Consider the following 24,735-nt stretch of genomic DNA (forward strand, 5'->3'; position numbering starts at 1 on the left):
GGATTATATATGTTAATATATATTAATTATTAATATATTAATTATTAATATATATCATATTAATTAATATATTTACATATATATTATATATATTTATATATATTTTCACATCACATATCTATTCAACATGTATGAACTGAACACCTCAAGAGGCATCATTCTAGGCATTGGGGTTGTACAGTAACAAAACGTATATTAAGTGATGATAAATGTCATGAAGAAATCAAAAGCCAAGTAGGAGGTTAGGTGTTGATAGGGGAGGTACTCTGGAAATAAGATGTCAGGAGGTTTATTTAATAAGATGACATTTGAGCAATCATCTCTATGCAAAGTGAAAGAGTGAACCACATGAGTATCTAAAAGCAGATTGTTTCAGGAAGGAGGGTAGCAAACGACAAAAACTGAGAGCAATTGTACGCTTGTGTATATTCAAGAAACAGCCAGATGGCCAGCATGGCTAGAGTGGAGCATACTAAGAATCAGATTTACATACTAAGGATCCCTCGGCTTCCTGTCTTCCATCAAATACACTTCATCTCCTTTTAAATTTGATAACTCCTTGCAAAACAAATTATTTTAACTTCTGATTCCCCTAAGTACCTGTCATCAACTTCTTTTCACACTTTTTGAGTTTCAATATGTCTCTAATCTGAGTGCATTTAATACCACTGGGAAAATTCCATTGTAATTGCTGTCGATTCTTGAAAAAAAATTTTTTTTAATTTTTAATGCATGTTGAATGAGTCCAGCTGGGTTAGTAACGGCAGATACAGGTGATAGAACTGAGCTTGGTTCTTCTTACATTTAACGCATAGAATTTCAAAGGGACTTGTTTCAATTTCTCATCACCCACTAAGTAATATAAGAAGGATAAAAGGAATCAGCTGAGTTTCAACATGAGAAAAATAGAGAAAGGATGTATAATTGAAAAGTACTCCTGGGAACCAATTTAGAATGGTGAGCAATACTTGTCATTGTAAGAAAAATCTGAACAATAAACTCTGTGCACATTTTTAGCTTCCTGTACAACCTAAGGAGTAAGAAACATTGTGAAGAATTCCCTTTCTATAAAGTTGTTCTTTATAATATGCTTTCAGTATTTTTTTTCTCTCTACAAAACTATTATCATATTTCATTCTCATTGTTTCTCAGGAAAACATAAAAAATATCACATCATGCAAATTCTTTATATTGGTTAAATTAGAGAAATATTTTCTTATGCAAAGCAGTAAGTACCCATAAAGATGATATAAAAATTTATAAACACTATTTTGATTAAACTAGATTCTAAAAGAGATGGATGGTATTCTCTGTCAGGCACCTCATGGGTCATATGTAGACTTCAGCCTAAGATGATTTCATAACTCCAGTTGTAAAAAGCATGCTTGGAATTCAATTCAATGATAAGTATGCAGACCTATGTACTCTTCCAAAACAGAGGAATGGTACTTTTCCTTTTTGATTATGAATTTAAAGAGTACAGGATAAAAGCAAGAAGTTAAGAGAAGAAAATCATCAATTCAGAGATAAAGTGGACAAAAGTGGATAGAATTAAGTACATTGTTGGGTTTTCTCCATGAAGAACTAAAATGCCCTAAAGATCTTTCTATTAAGACACTCAAAATGAGAAACAGATCACTAAAAATACATTGTAGGGGTAAAGTCATAAGAAACTGCTGAATCTTGACTCAGCCAGTGTAATAATTATGTCTGTTGCAGAACTAGACAAAGTTTATTAGGACCCCTCTTGCTTTAAGAATTTACTGTAAGACTGTTGCTTGCCCAGGTTTAATCTAGGGGTAAACAGTACCCCAAAATTCTCAGGGAAGCCTAGCCTGTTGGTTTCCAAAATATTCATGGGACATTTACAGAACGGAGGAGATCCTAGTACTCATACTGGGGATGCCACAAACACATGGCGCTTCCCGTCAACGCAACATTTACCATTTTCATTGGAAAGAGAGAACTTTAAATTAACTCTACTTGAAAGATATAGCTTATGACACGGAATCACGTGGCTTACACTACAAAATTTTCTAAAAAATAAGTTCAACATGATCCCTAAATAAACAATTCATTTTGAATTCAGTATTATGAATGAGAAATAAAACGTAACTGGTGTCAGGCATGGTGGTGCACTCCTGTAATCTCAGTGGCTCAGGAGGCTGAGACAGGATAGCAAGTTCAAAGTCAGCCTCAGCAAAGTGAAGTGCTAAGCAGCTCAGTGAGACCCTGTCTCTAAATAAAACAGAAAATAGGATTGGGGATGTGGCTCAGTGATTGAGTGTCCCTGAGTTCAATCCCTGGTACCTCCCCCCAGAAAAGAAGTAATTGGACCATGTTGTCTTCTCATCCCCAGAGTTTCAAAGCCTATGTTTCCTTGTAGAAAAAAATTGCTGTGGATTCCACATGCCCAATAATTTTCTCATCCTTTTTATTTCAGATTGCTCAGGTCCTCAGGAAATTAATGGATCAAAACCATAAGATAGTCTTTCCATATTGTAGAATATTTCTATCACTTAATATGACTCAATGTCAATTTCTGCAGTTTCTGTCCATTTTCTCAAAAGACTCAATAAGTACTGATGCTGGAAACATTTTTTTCTGATAGTTATTTGGCAAAATTCACAAAAGTTTGAGTTTCTTTCAAAGGTACTGATAATTAACAGAATTAGACTGAAAATTAATCATTTTTTGCTGGCACTGCTTTTTGCTTTAAAAGTCACTTACACATAGATTATTTTTCCATGTTGCTGTCAAGGTCTTTATTTTAAAATGGAGCATAAAATATTGCCAAAGTTTTCAGTTATGTTTTTTGCTGCAGTTGTTTTCGCTTGTTCAAAGTTTCTCCCAATATTTTCATTGTTTTATTGATTTACCAGGTTTCTTTTCTATATATATAACCATGATTTTCACGTGTTCCATTTCTGGGCATTTGCTGGTGCCCCAGTCTCCTATGTCTTATTAGGTGCTTACCAAGTCTTCAGATTGCCACATAAATTGAGAACTAAATTGTATTAAAATCTAAACTAGATGTTTTAATTGTTAAAATGTTTTCAACAATTCTCTTAATTTGGTAATAATTCATTTAATTCTTGAAGACATCAGGGCACATAATAAACCTAGGGAAAGTAGTTTGCCATGAATTCTAGCTGGTTTTAGAGGGCCATTTGCCCTGAGTGAATGGGACCCTTAATATTATGCATTTCTCAGAAGTAGAAAGATTCCCCTATGGAGGTGTAAGTTGTTGATGATTCTGGTAAATGGTATAATGATCTAATTTTCAGGATTTCCTAAGAGAATCTCACTGTACATCTACAGTACTTATCATTACCATTTACCTTAAAGAACACATACATATCCTAGGCACAGGGAGAAATTCAGATTTCTGCAAAGGAAGTATTTGCAACTATAAATCATGCTCAGTGCCAACAAAAGAGAAAACAATGTAAGGGTACAAAAAAATTTCAAATACAAAGGGAGAACAAAGAAAATGAATTTTGCTTAAATGTTTTCCATTACCATGAATGTACCCCCACATGTAAACACTCAGAAATGTACCTAATGAAGATCTAATAAATCAGAGTTTAATATAACTGAAAGCTGCTAGTTAGTATTGTTCACTTTTGGAATAATCAGCAGCAAAAGGTCAATATATTTGAGATTTACTTTTTAAAAAATAAATATCAATTGAACTGTTCTTGAAAAACAGTGTCTGTTGTGGTACACACCTGTAATCCCAGTGACTTGGAAGGCCGAGACAGGAGGATTACAAGTTTGAGACCACCCTCAGCCACTTAGAGAGGACTTGAGTAATTTAGGTGAGAGACCCTGTCTCCAAATAAAATAAATAAATTAATTAATTAAAAGGCCTGGCTCAGTGATAAAGCACACCTAAGCCCCCGATTACGCCCGACAGAAAGAATGAAAGAAAGAAAGAAAGAAAGAAAGAAAGAAAGAAAGAAAGAAAGAAAGAAAGAAAGAAAGAAAGAAAGAAAGAAAGAAAGAAAGAAAGAAAGAAAAAGAATTCTGCAAATATGTCATGTGAGATATTTTACCTTCCATCTCAATTCTTCAAGTTTTGGACTGCAATTTTTTAAAAACTGAAGTCATTAAGGCAAGAAGCAGCTGAAAGCACAGTAATCCCACTTACTCAGAGTTTTGGTTTCCAAGATTTTAGTACCTGCAGTTGACTCTGTTCCAAAATATTAAATGGAAAACTCCAGAAATAAACAATTAATTTCAAACAGCAAGCCATTTAGGGTAGCATATAGTGAAATTGTGCATAGTCTTACTCCTTCTTTACCAGGATGTGAATCAAAGCTTTGTCCAGGATTCCACACTGTGAACCCTACCTGCCTGAGAGTCACTTAGTTGCTTTGGTTTTCAAATTGATTATTGCAGTACCTTGGTGCTTGTGTTCAACTAACCCTTGATTACCTAATAATGACTCCAAAATTCGAGAATAGTGATGCTGGCAATTCAGATATGACAAAGAGAAACCTCTGACTTTAAGTGAAAATTCAGGTGAAAAGAAAGTTATTAACATTTTAAGGGGAAATATCATCTGTGGAGGTTGCAAAGATCTACAGTAAGAGATTTTTTTAATCTGTGAATGTGTGAAGAAAGAAAATCAGTTCTAGTTTTGCTGCTAAACCTCAAACCACACTTCATTAAGTGCATTAAGTGCTTATTTAAGATGGAAAAGGCATTTAGTCATAGGGTTTGATATTATTCACACTTTCAGGAATCCACTGGGGGTCTTGGAACACGTCCACCGCAGTTAAAGGGGGACTACTGTCCTAGCAGTCAAATAAGTTTCTAAGATGAAATCCCTACTATCTTGTTTTTAAATTGTCAACTTTGTAGACTGGAGCAAATGTGAACATGCAAATCTGTTGACAACCTGCTATGTGCACATCATTTAAATATTACAGGCATGTCCATGCTCCCCTCTTCGTTTTCACCATGCTAATGTGACAGATGGGGATCAATGACTTAGAGAGATTAGATCATTTTTCCAAAATCCCCCAGCAGCAAGCCACAAGTCAGGATTCATTCTCAGCTCTATGTGATTCTGAAGTCAGTAGGCCTTCTAAGTTGTACTGCCATGCATTTTATAAAGCATGAGGGATTCTTCCTTGGAAGACTGGTCTTGAAAATCAGGATGTCTGTGAAATGGGAAATACTAACATTCCAGGAGGAGGTAGGTGGATAAGCAGGTTCCTGCAGTGCAAGCTATGGATGGATAGGTATTTTTGTGGAAGTCAAAGCAGGTTTGGTGAGCTTAGTACAAGGCAGAGGGGAAATTGTTGTGAGGAGAGGCTGCTCAGAGAGGAGGGTTCCTGAAATGTTGCAGGAATCTAAAGGAAAACAATAGCCACAGTAGCAATAACTTAGTGATGATCCAGTTTACCCAGGACTTGTACTTGGTTCTGTGTCTCTTTGACTGAGTCATGGTTGCCATTTGTGTGGTTGCTACAAGCCTCATCTTCCCAATTAAGCTTAGTTATTTAAGAGACTGAAGACAAAACTAGAGTCTTCCTTTTTCAGAAGAACCTTGGGGCACAATATTTGGATGACTGAAAATTCAAGAAGACCTAGTAGCACAGGGAGAAATGGTTTCTGAATGCATCCATTAGTGGCAAGAATTTCCTTTGGTGGAAATAGGGCACACGATTGTCAATATACATGGACTGTCCATTCCCATCCCTCTAGGAAAAAATGCATAAAAGGCAGGAGTCCTTTGGTCCTGGGATCCTCTGTCCTGGTAGATGTCATGACAGCTTCAGGATCTGACCTTGTCACTCAGGACATATGTCTTGTGAGGCTAAATGAAGGGGCAGGGAGCAGGGTTCCCTGTTAGTAACCTTGACCATGTACTTATCCTGTGCATTATTTGCTGATTCAACTGCAAACTAAGTCTACTCCAAGTTGTCACCCTCTCCAGTGCTCACAGCTATAACAGCTTTGGTCGTCTAACCCAGTTCAGGATAAGAGAATCATTAGTATTTCTTGTAAATTACCAAATTTCTGTTATATGTCTACCTAATTTTATTTTTCATTATACTCTCATTATTCAAGGTCTAGAACAGAGGGCCAAAATTGTTACACTCCCTTGATCAACTTATTCTTGGAAAGTTTGGGATCAGATTCAATGTCCCCTCACTCTGACTGCTTTCTTCATAATACTTGATAAGTAGCACAAGCTAAAGTACCTATGAGAAGGACACAGAGATCTTCCCTATATAAAATGGTGATTTTCCCCAGTACTAGAACTTTCTCTTCCCATTCTATGTCAGTACATTTCAAAGCAAAATTTAAAGGGAATAAGATTTTACCTGTGTGGACAAAGCACATAAACTTGAATAGATTTATTCTTACATCAAAAATGCAAGTAACCAGAAAATACTCTAAGGAGGAGGTTGGAACACAAAGTTTTGATCTAATTAAGAAAGTGTGAAGAAAATATCTGAAACGAACCATATGTCATATGATAGTCTGGAGTTAAACAAAGAGAGCCACCTTGATGTTTAGAAATGAGAAAATGGATAATTATATAACTATTGGCACTGAAAATATTCACCACTTTAACTCACAACATACATTTTTAGCCTGTGCTCCTTGGAAAGGAGATAGATTAAGGAACAAAGACAAGTTCCTGGCACCATCAAAATTTAATCCATGACAATGATGAATGGAGGGATGGAATTATTGTCATAGACACAGAAACTAGAAAGTGTCTCTCCAAAATATAGATCCTACTCTGTGCCATCTCACAATTTATACCCCAGGAGGGTGTATTGCTTCATTTTTAATAACTACCTTTCTGAAGCTCATGGATCCATAGTTCTCACATGGACCCGCACAGTCTGAAGAGAGATTTGGTTGGTGTGGGGGATTTGGATGTATGATGGGGGTGGTAGAACAGGAGGACTACAAAGCATTAGTAGAAACAGTGTTACACCTGCAGTGGTAACAACTTCTATTGCCTTTCTACATACTTAGAGCTTTACTAGCTCATTTAATTTTCATGATGTTTGGACTGGTGATATTCTTACCATCAATTATTCATCAAAAATGAAATGTAAAAATAGCATGTAGAAAATGTGGCAGAGCTGAAATCCTAACCTATGTCTGAATTCCAGAGCTTCTGCTCTCTCAACCACTGAGATCTATGGAATGTCCCAGCTTCTTCATTTTGCACCCAAGTAATGAGAGATAATATGACTAAGGTCTGAAGACCATGAAATAATTATGGACCCAACTACACTAAATCTTATTTTGGACCTCATTGCATTAAAAACAAGACAGCCTTTGATGTAGACATTGAAGGTAAATGTAAAAATCATGTCATATACAGAGTTAGTTATTTTATTCTTAATAAAAGGAAGGAGAGCATAAAATAAAAGTGACTTGCCTCCTGAAGATTCCTTGCCTCCAATATTACACTATTGGATAAATGCTGCTGCATCCACAAAAGTTCTAATAGTACCCAGACCTGGAAATCTTGGTTGGAGGCCAGAGGGTCCTGGTGTCCTTGATCTAGATTCCTGACTGCCATAAAGACCTGGGGTAGCAGTTTCAGAAGATTGGAATCCACTTGCATAAATCAGATTCTCTTGTTATGAAGATATCATAAAATACAGATATAGATTCCCAATTCTTGAATTAATCAAAAATCATGCTTTAAACAGAAAATTAAATATTTTCTTTCTATTCCTATGACTATAGTATTGCAGGAAAAGGCATCAAGAATTGTGTTTAAAATACTCCATGTAGCACCTAAATTCACCTAGAATGTGAAATTATTCAATAGGGTCTTAGTAGATATCATCAAGCTATATAATTTTAGCTTTGCTCAGCTTCACCCACTTCCTTATTTAATTTGATTTCAAGAAAACAAATATTAAAAATAAATATTTTGATTATTTAGAGAAAGGAAATAATTTCCCTATTATTTAAATAATTTTGACAAAGATGCTCTTAAATAAACAAAAAGTTATTTTGAAATATGGACTTAAGGTCTTCCAATGTAAAATGAAAAGAAAAAAAAAATAGAACCTGGCATATGCTTAAACACACTAATTGTGGATTTGGATTACTAAACATTCCCTGAAAAGCAATAGAACATTCTTTTCTTTGCAGTAACAAATAATGGCAATAACAGCCCCTAGTCACAGTGAAAATGGGAATAACAGAGAGTGGGAGGAAATTCCAAGGTGAATGCCAAAATGCCAACGTAAAATGCAAAGAATGATAATGGTTCCTCACTTTTCAAAGATGTGTTTTCCAGTTCTGCTGGGAATAAGTAGGGAGTCAGTTACATTGGTAGAAAGCTATACTTTACCACATCTAAAGTTTGCTGAGAACAATTACAAAATCTTAGCTGGTAGTTACTCCAGAATGTTTGCTCTCAAATCTCATTCTTTACCAACTTGAACTGAGGACAGTGCTGTTAGTTGCTAAAATGAAATGGTATTCTAATTCTAGAAAATTGCTATGAAATCCTACACCTTACGAATTCAGATAGGTGGCCCTCATGGGAAATCAGACAGAATTGTCCTTCCCAGTGGGAAGAGTTAGAAGCCCTTTGCTGGTTTTGCAAACACAATAGAGGCTGCCTCCACGTCACCATGTCGGGGGATTTCACCTTTTGGGCAATTTGTATCTTAAATGTGTCCCTTAAATATAAATATCCCTGGTCCAGAGTGAGCCTAATAAGTTTCATTTCTCTCATCGTTCATACTCTATGCTGACGTTATTAGCAAGCAGAGCTGTCTTGAGGATGAGTCCAAAAAGGTGGTGAGGCTCAGTGTGAATCATCCCTTGATTAAGCAGCCAGGTATGTCAGCTGATTGAAAGAGGGAGAGGGCTTGGTACAAGCCGCAGGGAGCAAAGACACATTCCATGCTCATTTTCAGCTCTGTTTTCCATCATTAGTTGACATGTAACAGAAATATCAAAAATGAGGAGTAGTTTGTTAAGACTAATTTTATCTATTAAGTCGTTAACCCATTTTGTTCCTTTGCCCCAGATGTGAAACACACATAAAAACTTAAAGATAGCATGTTACATATAATCGTATGATGTGATTATAATATCAATATAATAACATATGAGATCTTACGATTTCCCACTTATTTCAATTCACCTGTGTCAATTTCATTGAAATATTTACAGACTTATAGGCTTGGAACTTAATGGGTTAAAGAAAAAGACACTCATGACACTTGGTAAAGAATGGTAAGGACCATAGCAAAGTTGTAGGGACCACTGCAGTGGGTTTTACAGTGGGATGAGATTGGGCTCATGTTCCTAAACAAGAGAAAATAGGAATTTATAGGCAGTGAGCAGGGTTTGAGTAAGTAAGTAGTCAGTGGATGGAAGATTACCAAAAGTAAACATCGAGGTGGGGGGTCTGTAAACCAATGTAACAGGATTCTTGTTTGATGGCAGGTTAAGGTGATCAGACATCACGGGGGTTGTACTGGAGGATGAGGAACTCCATTATTCATTCAGGGTGCTAAGACATGGATGGTGGAGAATTCTGACTAAGTTGAATTTGCAAGATTTTTGTTAAAACTGGATAATGAAGAGATGAACATGGAAGCTCAAAAATCAGTACTTAGTTGAGAAGAGAATTCTGAGGAACCTGTTTAAAGTTTAATCAAGAAGAAAATCTTTGCCAAAATAATCCAAAGAAATGTACTATTACATTTATTATATTAATGGACAAAGAAAATATTCTCTTAATAGAAAATGATACAATATATAGAATACATTTTAATTTAACCAGAAATGTAGCTGAACATCCATTGGATATTTAATTTTGGGGGGATGATGAGGGGCACTTCCTTTTGTATTTTAATTAAATGAGCAATGAACAGAAGACTCAGGTTCCATTTCAACTATATGAATTTGGAAAAGTCACTTGTCTTTTTCTTCAGCTATGCCCGGCAGTACCTGAGTGCTTTGTAGATAAGCTATCCCATAGCTGAGCACTGTAAACAAGCCATCATAGGTACTACTTTTATCAAGTGTTTTCTCATATCAAAAGTCACCAGGTCACCAGGTTGCAATAGCTACCTGATTGTTGATTGATTTCCAAATATTTTTTATGCAATGATTAATACCCAGGCACTAATTTCTGTATTTGCTAGCCATTGTAATAAAAGTAACCTTAAAATGTAGTAGATTTTACAAGACAATAGTATATTAGTTCTTCTCATAAGTGATAAGCTGTCAGGAATTGGAGGTGGTTGCTATGAACCCTGGTTTTCAGTCCTTACATCCAAGAAAAAAAGGTGATGTGGAAGTTGAGTGCATAGCTTGCATGCACATTCCAAGGGAGGGGAGGAATTCAGTCACAAGGGCTTTTATTACAAAGAGAAATAAAGGGAAAAGAAATCTTCCAAAATACATTCATGTCCAACAAGAAAAGCTAAAGGGAATATTTATAATCTTTGAGAATTTTTTCCCCCAGATGTTGGCCTCTGTGATCTGCCCAAACCTCTGTCCTTCTGTTTAATATCTGTATTTTGAAGTAACTTGAGAAGTCAGACTTGAAGATAGAGGCAATCTCTGCAATGAGCAATCTCTGCTACTGGTGAGTCTGTAATAGATGCCACTTTTACTTGGGTGGAAGCCATTTAATTAGCTCTATTCATCTTGTATTTTTAGTTTATGATAAAAATTTTGTTCTATTTTCAGTCTTTGAATGCTTTTCAGTTATTTGATTTTTCCCAATTCAGATTATAAGCCAGAGGCAAAGGACCACTGTTTGTTTTCATTTTTCTTTGTTTTCATAAAAGCCTCCTTCAGTGTAGGCTGATACTTTCTAGCCAGAAAAAAAAAAAAAATACAAGATGCTCAGTTATATTTAAAATTTAGAAAACAAACAAAAATTGATATAACCCAATATTGATAAATATTCATACTAATAAAGTAGTCATCACTTATCTGAAATTCAAATTTAACTGAGCTGCCTGTGTTTTTATTTGCTATATATGACAATCTCACTTCTAGGACAAAATTGAAAGCTGTAAGAAATAGCTCTTTATATTCCCATTAAATAACACATGGTCTATAACCCAATTCACTACAAGCATCATAGTGACCAGAGGATTTGCAAGAGGGAAATAAAAGTTAATTTTGAACTTTGAAATGATCTGGTCTTCACCTTCAGATCATCACATTCTGCCAATTTCATATTATAAAATCTGTTATTTGCAGATTCTCATTTGGGTTAAAAAAGCTGTGTCCAATAGGATGTTCTGACTATAGGTAAAGGAAATTCAATGCCTTGAGTAAAGGGGAAATTTATACCTGACTTGCCAAATACTTGTGATAAGGACATTGACCTACAAATACTCTCTGCTCTGCCAATTCATCCTTCCCCTCACCAACTCCCTGACAACCACTGATCTTTTCATATCTTCATAGTTTTGCCTTTTTACAGAATATCATGCAGTTGGAATCATATCATTTTTAGTCTCTTCTGTTTGTCTTCTTTCATTTAGTCATGTGCATTTAAGTTCCTCCTCGTCTTTTCATGGTTTGCATCACATTATTTGTCTGCCAGTCTCTTCAAGCTACAGTAACAAAATGTCATAAACTGCATAGCTGATAAATAAGCAAAGTCTGTTTCTCACAGTTCTGGAGGCCAGGAAGGCCATGGTCAGGGTGTCAGCACCTGGGTTCTGGCAAGAGCCCTTTTCTGGGTTGCAGACTGTGGACTTCTCACCATGTCCTTTGCTGTTGAAAAGATCAAAAGAGCTCCTTTTGGGTCTGTTTAATAAAGGGCACACATTCCATTTAGGAGGACTTCCCTGCCATGATACAATCATACCCCAAAAGGTCTCCCCTCCAACACCATCCTCACCTTGGGGATTAGCATTTCCTCTGAGGAATCTGGGGAGAACATAAGCATTCTTTCCATAGTGATAGACCATCAAGGAAATGCAAATTGGAACTAGAATGAAATACCATTGCAAACCTATCAGAAAGGCTGAAGCTCACAAAAGTGACACCATCAAATGCTGTCGAAGTTGTGGAACACAGTGACTCTTATTCATTATTGGTGGGAATGCAAGTTGCTGTATTCACTTTGGAGGGCAATTTGGCATCTTATTTCAGAATTAAACATGCTCTCACCATATAATTCAGCAATCATGCTCCTTGCTATTTACCCACAGGAGTTGAAAAGTTATGTCCATACAGAAACCTGCACATACATATTTATAAGTGATTTTTTAAATAATTGCCCAAATCTTGGAAGTAACTAAGATATCCTTAAGTAGGTGAATGACTAAACCATGACAATTCAAACCATGGAATATTATTCAATGCTAAAGAGAAATGTGTTATCAAACCATGAAAAGACAAGGAGGAACTTAAATGCACATGACTAAATGAAAGAAGACAAACAGAAGAGACTAAATATGATATGATTCCAACTGCATGATATTCTGTAAAAAGGCAAAACAATGAAGATATGAAAAGATCAGTGGTTGTCAGGGAGTTGGTGAGGGGAAGGATGAATTGGCAGAGCAGAGAGTATTTGTAGGTCAATGAAAATACTGTGTGTGACAGTCTAATTGTGGATACATGGCATTTGCCTAAATTTACAGAAAGCACACCACCATGAGTGACTCCTAATGTCAGTTATGGACTTGGGTGACTTTGATGTGTCAGTGTAGATTCATCAAATATAACAAAGGCACTCTGCCGGAGGCTGTTGGTACTTCATGGATCTTTATAGGTCTTTTGCCAAGTCTTAGAAATAGTAATATCAACAGCCACAAGCACAGAAATAAAATATACAGAACATGTTCAACAACATATGTGTTGGATTTTCCCTCACAATTCATGGTCAGTACATCATTAGGACAGATGAACTTAGTAATAAAATAAAGCCATAATCACATTTGTATCTTCTAGATAGATTCAATAGGTAACTATGGGATAAAGAAGCAGTGAAACAGATATTAGAAAACAAGATTACAAATTAGATTATGGATACTTTCTTCCACCTCTCTGAGCTTTAGATTCTTCATATGTGAAATTGTAGTGCTTGTCCTATAGGAAAGAATTTTTATGAAAATTCTTTAAATAAAAATATAATTTACATGTTGTTGGGTCATAAATTCTTAAAATCTCTTAAACTATTATAGGAATATAAATATATTTAAGATTGTACAAAAAAGTTCAGGGTAAATTCCCCTTACCTGGATTAATTTGTTCCCATTTTATGTTCTGCCTTCTAATTAATTATGTCATTTACTTATTTATTGTTCTTTTTGGTTGCTTCCAACATATCCTACTACAATAAAATTCCACAAAGAGTTTTCTTTGGTCTGCTTTCTTTAGTAATTTTTACCTGAGCACTATAAAGCATATCATAGATGCCTTATATCTCTTTGTTGCACATGCAGATGTATCATGGTCTTTTCATGGATGATATTAATGTATGTTGTGCCCAATATTGTCCATAAAAATATGTATTGGGACTGGAAGTAGAACACAGGAAGTCTGCCTTCTGAGTGGAGGATTCAACTTCTTTGCCACATTGCCTGCACTGTACTAGAGGTATTGACTATACAGTCAAATTTATGTAGTAAGAACCAAACTGTGGGTAAACTTAGTAATTATGATATTTGAAGCACATGCATAAACAGCAACTAAAACTAAGAGAGCTGAAGTGAGAATGTGATACCCTAAATCAGAGGACATGGGACAAGAAGAGCTAGGGATACACAGTTACTAGTTACTGAATACTTAAAATTTATATGAGAGTTTTGCTATCTTGTAAAAATTATTTCCTATTTAAGTTAATCGTCTAGCAAATAAATTCTAGTTAAAGACAGGCTTATAATCTATGCACATTGGTAGAAAGAATATGAACTTTTAAATATCACTGTTTGCACAGAGGTCCAAAATCAAGGTTGGACTGAGGGAGTCTTGTTAAATAATTTTTTGGACTTCTTTGCCTTTTCTCTAGCCTATGCACAGGTTGGAGAGGTCTTTGTCTATGAAGTAACATTTCCAGAGGAAATGGTATCAATGGTCACAATGATGACACGTGAGGTAAGACATGAATGGGATTAAAGATTATCAAGTGACCTCTTGAAGACCAGAGCCATGGTCTGGGAGAATTTAGACCATGGCTTTTGTGAGACAAGTCAGAAATCACACTTGTTCCCTTCTCTGAACCCGTGAAGGTGAATTTCACAGACCAAGGAAGAACAAGTATTTGCTCTGAAAGGGTCCCTCACTATGCTCGTTCTCTATGTGGTATATTTGCTGGTGTCTGTTTCTCCTCTTTTGTTGGTATCCTTGCCTTTCTATTTTCACAAAAAACAGGAGTCAGTAACCTTGGTCATGATCTTAGCAAACTGTCTTAACCTCTCTGAGCCTGCCTTCCATGATTTGTAACAGAGGACTAAGAGCCTTCATATATAATGTTTCATAAGGATTTAATGAGCTAAGTAGTTAGAGAGCCCAACAGAGTTTATGTAATCAATACATAAATAGTAGCCATTATTACTGCAGTTTCTCTGGGACCTAACACCTGAGCCTGGAACATAAGTATTCATTAAGCATGCGTTGAATATATGAGTCTGATTGTGAACTCTCCCAGAGGCATCACTGCATCTCCTCTCCATCCTGTCCCATTGATTTACTTCCAGGGGATGCTCAGCACATTTATTCACTCTAAATTTTTAGGGTGGTTTAAAGAATGAACAAACCCAGTGCATGTAATAATGTATTTTAGAGTCTGATGAGGACCCAGTGTGTCCACTTATGCACTTTTACAGTTGGTTAGCTTGTCCTGGCATGGATATTACCCTTTACTTTTGGTCATTTGAATAAGTTGCTTTCTGATCTGTGTACTAGCACTGCCTCAAGTTGATGGCTCCTCTTGCTTGTTCCAAAGGGTGGTTGGCATCCTACGTTTTATCCATTAAAGAAATCCAGAAAGTCACATTTGAAAAGGGAGATGGTAAATTTTCAACCATAATACAATATCCATTTGTAAAAATTTCTGACTGGGAATTTGGGTTGGACACAGGTTTCCTCAGATGCTGGGGTTACAGCTCTGGTAGTGAGTTAAGCTGCGTCGCCATCTAGTGGTCAGATGATGCAGACGCCGGATGACGAGTTTTTAGTGAATAGGTGAGCCAGGGGGTTTCATATAAGTTTAAGGAAACTCAGGGGTCCTTTGGGCTACCTCCTCTGTTTATAAACAAGAAAAATGAGACTCCAAAACAAATGACCCTACTTTTATGTTACAGGGTATTGGTTGAACATCTACTGTCACATTTATTTGCTCTTTCCCTCAACAGTGTGTAACATAGGATTGACAACTACCTGATTTTCGAGTTTACATGTAGCTAAATAACTTCCTACAAACCTGAGTATTATTACACTAAAAATGGAGCTTCTATGGTTGTTGTAAGTATGATTTGAATGATAGAGTATGTGGAAGGGCTTTATAAACAATAAATTATTAAGATAAATCTAAGTTAAAGCAAATTTTTACTTTTTAAGTTTTGGTATGGGAACAAATGCCCTGTCATTCAAAGTTGCACCCGAAGCTGAGAGTCATTCATGTGTTCACAGCCAAGTTCCAGGAACATGTATGGAGCAACTGCTATGTGTTCACAAAGATGACGAAAACAACCTTTCCCTTAGGAAATCACAGCCCAATAACTAAGACAGATACTAACATGTGAAACATGTTGTGATAACAGATACTAAAGTAGAAGCCAGAGATGGGCACTGGATTTAGTACTTGTACATAAAAGGAGAGCTTTTAGTTCTTTTCTGCCAAGCTAGGGAGGAGAGGGGTGCAGGGATAGAAAATGGTTTCAGAGGAAATTGTAAACTTAAGTCTCAGTTAAGTACAAGTTGTGTGCCAGGGTAGTTGGCAAGAGTAAATTCTAGATGTGGAATGCTAAATCCTTGAAATACACTATTAAGAAATAATACCCTATAGTTATGAAAATAACCCAGTTCTGACAAAATAATTTAGCTCGGAGTCAGTATTTCATCACTTATAACAAAATTTGATATTTTGTTTGCAGTTATGGAAACTAAGACCATTGTAAGTTGTAGGAAATCACACAACCCAAAGTCAGGAGAAAATGATTAGCATCAAATAGCCTCATGATAGCTTGTCTAGATCAATGGCTCTATTGATTTCTATACTGCATATCTGTCCTTTAGTCCTATGTGTAAATGACTATTCCAGTTTTCTTGTCTCCCTCTCATCATATCTGTTACTTGGAGAATATTTTAAAAAATAACTTAATGGTCTAAAAGTCATATTTTCTCTTTTCAAATCCCTTCTAGCTTCTCACACCCCGGCACTTAGAGAACTGCTTTGTAGACAGATTGATTGATGACCATCTATCCACACATCGTTCATTCTAAATGATTCCCTTCTGGGTTATCCCAGAAGTGTACATTAGTCCTTCAGAACATGGTAGTAAGGACAACTCTGTCAAAAAAATACATCCCCATGCACAGTGAAAGTCTCGAATTACATTCTTCTACGATGTATCTTCCTATGTTTCTGCTGTTCAAGGAGAACAGATAAAGAAGCTTTGCACGCAAACGGTAAGATAACAAGAGTTCTTTAAAAAAAAAAAAAAAAAAAACTTCCATTGGTTAAGGAATTTTCCAAAATGCTTATAAAACTGTATTTTAAGAATTATTTGAGCTTCTCTGATCCTTCATTTCTCCATCACAAATACTATAATATTCACAAGTTTTGTGTCCTGCTCTCCCAGACTAAAATATCTGCATATTCTAGCTGCACCCTGGGCACCTCGTGGTATAATACTGTGGCTTGGTTGAAGGCAGAATCCCAGTTGTTCATGTACCCTGTTTCTTGTGCTTTGCAGTGAAACTTACATATTCTCCCATCATAGAGCTATTTCTCAATTCCCCAAAATCTGGATTAACCTTCTGATCTGTAGAATGGAGAATATCAATTTGCCTATTTCCAGCTAGAACTTAGAAAGATCACATTGCCAAATCAAGGAATTGTGAGATCCTACTAAAAGGATACTCATTAATGGCTCAGTTTTTCTCCTTCCAATAGTCCATAGGTATCTGCCATCACAGCAGCTGATAAGAAAGATAACAAAATACAGATGTGCTGAGACCTTCCTACACCGAAGAACCTCTCTGACATCCTGAGTCAAGTGCCTTGGACAAATATCTTTCAGCTGACCTTGAGCAGTGGGTACTAATCCACGATGAGGTCTACGCAAAAGCAAACCCTGCTCCAATGTGTACCCATGGGTTTCTCTCAGTCATATAAAGACGTTCTTAGTCATTTCTTTGACTTCTGACAGTTTTCATTAATTAACAGAAAAGATTATTGGGAATATGAATGACTTTGTGGTGACAGTCTAGTTAGTGACATAATTACTCTTGGCAGAACTCTGAAGGGAAACAAGAAGCCATACCACAAGGTGCCATCTTCCTTGTTTCGAAAGCTTATAATGGTCCCTTGGTGACTGCCAAAACTTTGTGTGAGAAACATTGCCTCAGCTTGGAAAAGTCATTCAGTCTGAAAAAGTACTCATGATCACCATGTGATTGGACCCATTAATCAGAGGGAATTGAACACTTGCTCTAGGTTTGGTGGCTCCCATAGGAGGTTTCCTTGACTTCTTAGTTATCCGAGTTCATCCAGGACCATCGAGGAAGAAGTTGAAGTGCAATGGAGCCCATCCCTGCCTCTCTGCTACCTGCCCAGTAGCAACTGCCCTGTCCGTCACTACCTGCAGTGTCTTTCAGAGGCTAACACTCAGTCACAGGGCGAGCAGAGCATGCCAGTAGCCATCACCATGTGGAATTGTGCTGAGAGGCAGAAAGACTATCCTCTTCACACATTAACATCCTGCCCTAAAAACTGACCATCACAGAGGAGGAGCACATAGCCTAACAATCCATACACCGCATCCCACCACCACTTAACTGGACTCCAAGGGGCTCTAACAAACTGTCATTGCCACAGCCTTTGCCCCTTCCTATCAGTACCATGTCCAGGAGAATGACATGATTCCCAGGGAAGAGGTCAGGAAAATCTTGCATTTCCAAGGGATCATATGTACTGATGAGAATGAACAGCCTTTACCAAACCCTTACTACCACCAGTCACCACTTAGACACATGTCTATATTTGGCTGATATAAATGCTGGGATGTGTAGTCTGTGAGTTGGGGGTGTTGTTGCCCATAGTTTATTTGGGGATCTATTACTAAGGCAGAATTAGAGAGTGGATATTCAGAAAACAACTAGAGAAATCTGCCATACTAAGTTTTGGATGTCCAGGGAGGGTGAAAGGAGTTACCATGAGCTGACACTGAACTAATAAAGGTGATAAAGGGCAATAACTCCCAGGCAAAGGCCAGTCAGGCAAGGCACCAAAAGTCTAAAATTTGGACTGCAGACTTAAGTAGGCAGAAGTCATTAGCGGAATGCCATGTCTCAGAGTTTTGGGTTGAGAACAAGAGGAAAGAGACTTGCTGGTCTGTAATACCTGATTTGAGCAAGCTGTCTGAGAGAGTGCTTGCAGATCAATCTGGGCAGAGATTTTTAGTGGAAACTATTGATCAATTCCAAATATAAATTCATGTCTTCATCTTCAGTAGACCTTGCTGTCAAACTCTCTACCTGTCCTATAGTCTACACTGAAATAAATCACTGTTATGATCTATATAATGCATATCTTTAATCCTTGGACCCAGAGAGCTGGGAACTTTTAATGATGGAATAATTCAACTGTTAAAAGCAAATTCTGCCTAACATGTGGATACCTGTCTAATAGGCAGATACCCTTGGCACCTTGTTCTCCTAAGTGTTCCTGTGATGACATGAGGAGCAATGCCACTGGATTTTTCCTTGGTTTTGCTTGGTTGGTTTGTGTGGCTTTTATTTTTCAGGATGTTCCCAATTTATGCTGATCTCAGCTTCAAAGGTAGACAAAAGAGTAGAAAATGTAGAATGCTTTTTCTGTGTTTAGTTTGCTTTAAGATCATATTATAGAACTAGACCTTCTCTAAGTATTTGGAGAAGACTTATTTGCTCAACAGTCAGATGCAGATAGTTTCTTGTGTCATGACACTGGTGAAAATAACCACCTGATGGGCAGGACTGCATAGTGGACTTTCCCCTTATCTATCTATATCTTCCTCACTTTTGACTCCACATTACCTGTTCAATCTCTTTCCTGACTGTGTGTTCCTCTCTGCAACCACAGGGCATTTGCACATGCCGTCCAGCTATCTGGAGCACTCCTCCTACCTGCTTCCAAGCCCCCATGACTGCCTTCTCTAAGCATACATGTTTAGGTTACATTCATCCTTTAGATCTTAGCTGAAGCAGCAAATCCTTGAGGAAACACTTTTAAACGATAAAAAGCAATAAAATCCCTATATAAGTGTATTTGAATAATCATTTCTATGAAAGTATATGTCAGCTTATGATTATGCCTATTTTACTAGTAGTGTGATACCTGATTAATATCCCTCTTCCTTATTTGACTCTAAGCACACTGAGGGCAGGGAGCACATCTTTTGTTCAATCATTGTTCATAACATGTGCATGTGTATCAATATTTGTGAATCAATGTGTGAACCCTATATAAGACTGTCCTAGGCATATAAGTGGTCTCTTTCTCTCTCAAGTCACACATATACATGCACACAAGCACTCAATCACATGCATGCACACACACACACATATATAATAAATATATCACAGGTTAATATGTGTTAAACAAATGACTTCATAAATGAATTGTTTAAGATGTTGTGTGGGACAAAACCGGAGAAAATCTTTACCAGGTACTCTTCTGACAGAGGACTGACTATCCACAATATACAAACGACTCAAAAAATATTCCACAAAAAAACACAAATAATCCAATTAGTAAATGGGCAAATGAATTAAATAGATACTTCTTAAAAGAAGTACAAATGGTCAATAAATATATGAAAAAAATGTTCAACATCATTAGCAATCAGGAAATTCAAATCAAAACTACACCAAGACTACATCTCACTCCAGTTGGAAAGGCAGTCATTGAGAATACAAATAATAATAAATGCTGGAGAGGATGTGGAGGAAAATAAACACCTTTATGCTGATGGGAATACAAATTAGTACAGTCACTATCACAATCAGTACAGAGCATCCTCAAAACACTAAAAATGGAACCATCATATGATTCAGCTATACCATGCCTCAGTATTTATCCGAAAGAATTAAAGTCAGTGTACTATAGCAATACATGCATGCCCATGAGTACAGCAGCATAATTCACAAGAGTCAAAGCAGGGAGCAGCCTGCGTGTTCATCAGTGGGTGAATGGACAAGGACAATGTGGCATATATACACAATGGGATTTTATTCAACCATAAAGAAAAACAAAATTATTTCATTTGCAGAAAAATAAATGGAACTTGAAAGAATTATGTTAACTGAAATAAACTAACTCAGAAAGTCAAGAGTCATATTTTCTCTCATATGTAGAGGAAAAAGGTGTGTGTATATGTGGGGAAAATCTTCTGAAAATAGAAGACCAGTAGAGTAGAAGAAGGGGACCAGGGAGGAGGGAAGAGGGAAAGGAAAAGGGAGAGAGTAGGGGATGAAATTAGCCAAATTATATTGTTTTATTGTGTGCTTATATGAGTATATAACAAAACGGATCTCACTATTATGTTTAATTATCATGCATCAATAAAAAAATGGGAAAAAAAGATATTGTGTGGGACAGTAGAATGGAATGGTCGTATTTATCTTGGGTTGATCCACTGTCTGTATGAATTTGTGCAAATTACTTTACCTCTCTGAGTCTTAGTTCCCACACTTGAGGAAGATAATAACAACTTTGCACTTGGTCATTAAAGTCAATGAAATTAAATGTAAAATCAGCCTAGTATAATTTCTAGTATGTGGTAAACTCTGAATTAATGGTAACAGCTGATAATTTTAGGTATCATGTATTACATCAAAATGTAGAAATATGACACAAAACAGTGCTAGATATGTAATACGACTTCAACAAATAATTTTAGAATAAGCAGATGAATAAATCCAGTTGAGGATAACTTGAAATCAGTATTATTATGGACATAGCATTTCTCTATGTACATGTATGATTACACGAATGGTATGAATCTACATTGTGTACAACCATAGAAACAAAATTTTTTACCCCATTTGTGTATGATGAATCAAAATGCAGTCTGTAAAAAATTAAAAACTAAATAAAAATAATAATTAAAAATTAAAAAAAAAAAAGAGTATGCTAAAACGATGCAGAATCCCACCACTAGGTGACGATAAACATACACTATATAAGCAAAGCTGGATTCCTGGATGCTGATTCTGTTAAATTTTCTTGTAGTATTAGGGCTCTACAACTATTTAAACATAAAATGAGGTAATGAGGCATTCACTTATTCAAAAGTAAAATATGAAGTAAAACAAATTTTCATAAGTTTTAAAACCCTTCAACAGTTTAATCATTATGGTTCAACTTCCTTGACTTTTTCTTCTGGTGAATTATAACTCAATTTATTTTATTTCAGGAGCTCTGCCCATAACTTCTGTCATGAATTCCACGTATTGTGCGCCACCCCGCACACTCCATTTAATCCCCTGGATGTAAAGATAGAGACATTTTTTCTTTAGGACTCAAAAACCTCTTATTTCTCTTACCCCTTCCTAGATACAGATTTATTGTTTTATGCAGTAGGAGTTTGCTAGTGCTGGTATAAGAAAATACCACAGATTAGGTGGCTTAAACAACAGAATTTTATTTTTTCACCTCTCTGGATGGTGAGAAATTGTTCAAGAGCAAGCTTTTGGCAGGATTGGTTTATTCTGAAGCCTCTCCCCTTGGCTTATAGATGGCTCTTATCCCTACATTTCTTCATAGTCCTTTCCCTCTACAAGTTCTGTTTCCTAATTTCCACTTTCTATAAGCACAGCATTTATATTAGGTCAGGTCCACGCTAATGACCTCATTTTAGCTTTATTATTTCTTTAAATATGCTATCTCCAAATGCAGTCACATTCTGAGGTACTATAGGTTAGAACTGATTTCAGCCCATAATGTATACTCATAAAGCACCCCAAAATTTCCGAGTGCCAAAGATCGTAACTCTGATTGTTAACATTGTGTACTTATGCATAATTCATTGTTTAATGTCAGTTATGTGCCTGAAGACTGCACAAGGGCGGAAACACATCTATTGGCTGAAGATATAACCTTAGTATCTCCAGTTGTGCCCAGTGCTTAATACATAGTATGTTGTCTTTATATTTTCACCATTAATGCCTTCCTCATTATTACTAGGTCATATAAAAGTTTGTCCTTACACTGTTCATGAAATATTTAATTAAAGATATCTAATAACAAATGGTGAAAATGAATGCCCAGGATGCTTTTTTCTTCCATTTATTTATTTATTCATTCATTTACTTATTTTAACCAACAACTACTTAACCTCTTTATCTTGAAAACTCACTGCTATGACTATCCTTGGTCACATATTTGCATTAGCAAGCATGGAGAGAAAGTGTTGCATGTCAAGAGTGATTCTCAATAGCAAGTTAGTCTCAGCTCAGGTTTAACAGTCATGCTCTGGGTAGCTTACTAAAAACCTGTTCCAGTTTCTAGAAACAGGTATCCCACAGTGCCATATTTGGTATTTCCCTTAGTCCCAGACACTGGGATCTTTCTCCTGACCTCAACTCCTGTCCTGCTTCAATCTGCTCTTCAGATGACACATCGGTGGGGCAATGGACCATAACTCTGAAGACACAGTCCCCAATTTTCTAGACCTCTCTCCTGGTTCTCAGAACCCTAAAGTTCCCAGGGCCTAAATGGCCTTGAGCTTGCTGCTGAACCATTATTTCGGGAGCTCTGCCCATACCTTCCATCAGGAATTCTACCTATTGCACCCATTTCATTTAATCCTTTGGATGGGAAGGTAAAGACATTTCTTTAGGTCTCAAAAATCTCTAATGTCATTCATTCTTTCCTGAATCCAATCCCTTGGCCCAGATCCTACTGAGGTCATACAAAGCCAAAGCGATGGCAGGAGATTCCTCAGGGTTCAAAAAGAGGTGCAGGGCATTCCGGGGTCAGGAACTTCCATTTAATCTCTTGGCCACATCCCCCAATATATAGGGGCAAGCCTGAATTTCTTTGTGTATTTTAAGTTCTGGAGTTTCACCTAACACATGCTAAAATCTATAGAAAAGTTTCCCAAGACACTGGACAGAAAATCTTATGCCCTTGTGGAGTCACAGTTACTGAACATGTGTGATGCATGGAGCCAGGCAACCCTGGACTTCAATATCAATTGTAAATCCACCCTCTGTGACTTTGGAGGAGTCACTTTAACTTGCTGAGTTTCATTTTCTCCAAATTAAAAAAAAAAAAAAAGCTTAAGAAACTGAAATAAAATCATGTATGTATGATAAAATTTTGTGTACTGCCAGGCACAATGGCACAGGCCTGTAATCTCAGTGACTTGGGAAGCTGAGACAGAGGAGCACAAGTTCAAAGCCAGCTGAGACCCTATCTCAAAATAAAAAGATAAAAAAGCTGGAGATATGCTCAGTGGTTTAAAAAACAAAACAAAACAGAAAACAAAAGAAAACAAAACCCTGGGTTAAATCCCCAGTACAAAAAAAATAATAATTGTGTGCATTGTTATGGTTTGGATGTGAGGTGCCCCCCAAAAGTTCACGTGTGAGACAATGCAAGAGGGTTCAGAGGAAAAAAGATTGGGTTGCAAAAGCCTTAACTCAATCAGTGAATTAATCACCTAATGGTATTAATTGAGTTGCAATTGAAGACAGGTGGGATGTGGCTGGAAGAGGTAGGGAATTGGGGGCATGGCTTTGGGATTTGTATTTGTATCTGACAAGTGGAATCTCTCTCTCTCTGCTTTCTGATCATCCTGTGAGCCACTTCCCTCCACCACACTCTTCCACCACGATGTTCAGCCTCATCTCAAGCCCTGAGAAATGGAGCCTGCTGACTATGGATCGAGACCTCTGAAATGGTGAGCCCTCAAATAAACATTTCTTCCTCCAGTTTTTCATGTAGGATTCTTTAGTCATAGCACGAAAGAGCTGACTAAAACAGTGCTATTTCCCGCTGCCTTGGAATTGGTGGGACTTAGCACTGAGGATGAGAGAGGTTCACATTCAAACGAGAACTCAGTCATGTATTTACCAACAATTGAGGCCAGATATCTTGTAAGGACATAGAAAGACAGTCAAACCCTTCTACCCCTACTCTATCTAGACCCTCTCCCTTGGTCTCTATCAGCAAAATCCTTGGAAGAGTAATTAAAGAGGCACAAGGAATCCAAGAATAAAACATAGCAGCTGAAAGTGCATACATAGCACAAAAGCAGTAGGCAAAAAATTGGCAAAGAAATCTGGAAAATAACAGACCTCATATTCCTAATGAGTCATAAAGTAAATAGCAGTCGTATACAATGTTTAAATTTAAAACAGAATTATTTTTAAGCTATTGCACCCATGAACTGAAACTTCCTTTAAAGTCCTGAGGCTGCATGCAATATGAGAAATATGGTCCCTTTTTAACCCCTGGCATTGAGAATCCAGAAATAAGGTGACCAACTGGAAAATACCATGTAAAAAGGACTAAAGAAACAGGATTTGAGG

The sequence above is a fragment of the Sciurus vulgaris genome (assembly GCF_902686455.1).
Source record: "Sciurus vulgaris genome assembly, chromosome: 5".
NCBI classification, from domain to species: Eukaryota; Metazoa; Chordata; class Mammalia; order Rodentia; family Sciuridae; genus Sciurus; species Sciurus vulgaris.